This window comes from Myotis lucifugus, unplaced genomic scaffold (assembly GCF_000147115.1).
Source record: "Myotis lucifugus unplaced genomic scaffold, Myoluc2.0 scaffold_69, whole genome shotgun sequence".
NCBI classification, from domain to species: Eukaryota; Metazoa; Chordata; class Mammalia; order Chiroptera; family Vespertilionidae; genus Myotis; species Myotis lucifugus.
Window position 1 is genome coordinate 3379036 of NW_005871117.1, and position 3609 is coordinate 3382644.

General features: G+C 39.6%; 1 protein-coding gene across 1 annotated transcript in view; it reads right to left on the bottom strand.

Annotated features, from left to right (window-relative positions):
* VCL (vinculin) overlaps window positions 1-3609 on the bottom strand; it is a 110471-nt gene that overhangs the window by 74396 nt on the left and 32466 nt on the right. The gene's annotated exons all lie outside the window — the stretch shown is intronic.

Consider the following 3609-nt stretch of genomic DNA (forward strand, 5'->3'; position numbering starts at 1 on the left):
ATAAAGGAAATTCACCTTTAAATTTATCTTTTCACCCTGGCCGGTGTGGCTCAGTTGGTTTGAGTGTAGTCCTATACAGGGGCTCAATCCCTGGTCAGGGCACACGCATAGGTTTCAGGTTTAATCCCTGATGAGGGCACGTATGGGAGGCAAACAACCAATATTTCTCTCTCATCTCTCTCTCTCTCTCTCTGTCTGTCTCTCTCTCTCTCAACATATCCTGGTCTGAGGATTAAATAAATAAATTTATCTTTTCTACCTTAAGTCCTCATTTACTACCTCAAATTCTTTTGGGGAACAAGGCAGATATAAAATGATTAATAAATACAAATTTTAAAAGATCTCCCTTCCTATATATTCTATCTATATGTTTTATGAATGTGAAATTAAAATGAAATAGGTGCCCGATTTTTTTAACCTTAAAATAAATCTGATTCTCTCTGGGGGGGAAAAATGGCCTATATGTTAAAGGATTAAAAACAAACAAACAAACAAACAAAAAACAGCAGCCCTGGCCAGTGTGGCTCAGTTGATTGGATGTAGTCCCATGCACCAAAAGGTTGCTGATTCAATTCCCCATTAGGGTACATACCCAGGATGCCGGCTCGATCCCTGGTGGGGTGTGTGCAGGAGGCAGCTGATTGATGATTCACTTTCACCTAGATGTCTCTCTCTCTCTCTCTCTCTCTCTCTCTCTCTCTCTCTCTCCCTCCCTCCCTCCCTCCCTCCCTCTCCTTTCCTCTCTCTCTCTAAAAATCAATAAAAATATTTTTTGAAAAAAAACCACACATACAGAAAAAAGAATGACATACAGGTCTTAATTATAGTCTAAGTTCTGCGCAAGTTTTCGAGGTCAGCATTTAAAAATAACGCTTGCAAAATAATCTGACTTTATAGTAGATACATTTTATTTTTTCCAAACTTTATTCCATTGCTGAAACTCAAATTTCTTGGTTCTAGTCACTGCTAAAATTATTTCTCCTTTATTTTCTTCTTCAAAGAATTGCCTCTAACTCTTGACGCCCAATCCCATTCAATTCAATAAAGGGACAAGTGCCAACTATGTGTCCAGTAGGTGGTGGGAAGAGAATGAGATAAGAAATAAAGCATCCTTAGACATTAAACTGAAATAATGGTGTGAATGAATAACAGGCCTGGGGCATTTTTAGGGGCTTGGCAGAAAGCCCTGTTTCCTTTGAAGAGCTCTTACTTTGTTCAGTAGTTAATTTAAATATCTTTTGTTCCATATGTGACTTTAGTTCAAAATTCTATGTGAGAGGCCTCTTGTCTTCTGATGTTGTTGTTACTCCTTTCATCACAGCCTACTAGATTTGATTCAGTGATGTAGAGAGATTTGGTTTCTTTCCAGCAAAAAAAAAAAGTTTGGCTGTTTCAAGTCACAATCCAGACTAAAATTTAGGTTAATATAGATGACTCCCTTAGCTAGACTAAGTGTAAGAAAACAGGAAGACAAGACACAGCAGGGAGGACTGTGTTACCAATTTGTACATATAAGTGGTAACCATAGAGCGTTATATTAAATAGGTGGCAGGGAGATGGTAATCAACAGAAGTTCTTAATGGACAAGAAGATAAAAATAATGAAAACATAAGACTAACTTACAGTTAAAGCTACAGGCCAATTGATTGTGACCAGATAAAGGAATGTCATCCATCTGCCTGTATTCAGTTTGGCTCAAATCAATGTTTCTATGGCATTAAATATTAGGCTGATCAATCCATTATACTAAACAGCCATTCTGATATGCAGCTGTGTCCAGTAGCATGCCTGGGACATACAAGAATAATGTATATGACCCACCATCAGCAACACTTTTGATTGTTGTCCTGCAGTGATGATGGATTTGTGATCCATCCACTCCCTCACTGGTACCTTTCATGTATAGTTCACAGATGGTACACCAAAGTCAGGTGTTTAAAATGCCACATATCCAGAAAAACTAGGACTCTTAACGTATTCTGATTTCCAACTCATTCACTTAATAAACACTATTGAGTACTTTCTATGCGGTAGGCACTCTGAGCAACACTGTGTACGATTGGGGATACAAAAATAAGTGAGACTCAGTCCTTGCCCTTCATAGACAAGAAAATGCTTAAACAAATCATGTTACACCACATGTAACACATGCTTAAGAGAGTGACATGCAAGATTCAGCTCTGCATCAGTGAGGCAGGAGGAGTTTCACAGAAGATACTCTAGGAAGGGTAATAAGAGCTCTCCACACCCAGCTGGCATGGCTCAGTGGTTGAGCCTCAACCAGGAGGTCACGGTTCAATTCCCAGTCAGGGAACATGCCTGGGTTGCAGCTCGATCCCCAATGGGGGCGTGCAGGAGACAGCCGATCAATGATTCCCTCTCACCATTGATGTTTCTATCTATCTCTCTCCTTCTCCCTTCCTTTCTGAAATCAATAAAATATATACTTTTAAAAAAGAGCTCTCCAGGAGTAATGGGATTCATGAAAGAACGGAGAGCTTTCCAGGAGTAAGGCAGCATATGTGAAAGCATGGCCAGTTCAGGGAAGACAGATCATGTAGCTGGAACACTGGATATAAGTTAAAGAGGAGGCGAGGAAAGGAGAGAAAATTGGAGAAGCAGTAAGGGGCCACATCAAGGAGGGCTTTGTATGCCAGGGGCTTAAGTGTTATTCTCTAAGCAGTGGGAAATCATTTAATTGTTCTAAGCAAAAGATATTATTAGGTTTGCATTTCAATAAGAAATATACAGCAAGAACAGACCAGAGGGAAGATAACTAGGAGGACAAGTTTACTTGTTAGTTAGTTCATTTATTCAATCAACAAATACAGGGTGGGGCAAAGTAGGTTTATAGTTGTTCATACGGAAAATAATTCAATAATTAATAAATAATAATATAAGAATAAACTCCATGTTTTGTGTACTCACAACTGTAAACCTGCTTTTGCCCGCCCTGTATCTATATAACATACCATTCCAGGTATTACAGGCAATGATGAAGAAAACACACATGGGCCCTCAATTCAAGGAGCTTAGAGGCAGTGAAAGATAAACTAAAGATGAACTAAAGTAGCAGTATACATGAATATGAGGGCAGATATAAGAGATGCATCTACATGACATTCACTCCATATGGAGGATGAGGGAGAAGTCAAGATGACTCCCAGGCTTCTGACTCAAATAACTTGGTAGTATAGGTAATATAAGAAAGCCAGATCTGAGCATCCTCCTGTGCACTTAGAGATCACTGGTTCCATTCCCAGTCAGCACACACGCCCAGGTTGCAGGTTCAGTCCCAAGAAGGGTGTGTACCAGAGGCAACTGATGTTTCTCACATCAATGTTTCTCTCTTGCTCGCTCTTGCTCTCTCCCTCCCTCCCTCCCTCCCTCCCTCTCCATTCCTCTCTCTCTAAAATCAATAAAAAAAATTTAAAAGAAAGCCAGATCTCAGAGGTAAACTACTTAAGACCTATGGGATATTTAGATGGAGATAAGTAAATGTTCCTCAGTTTACTTGCCTGGACTAACGAAATAGATTGAAAAGTAACAAGCAGTCAGGTAGTTCTAAAAGCCTTGGACAGTGAATGAAATGGAAACCAAACAACGCGA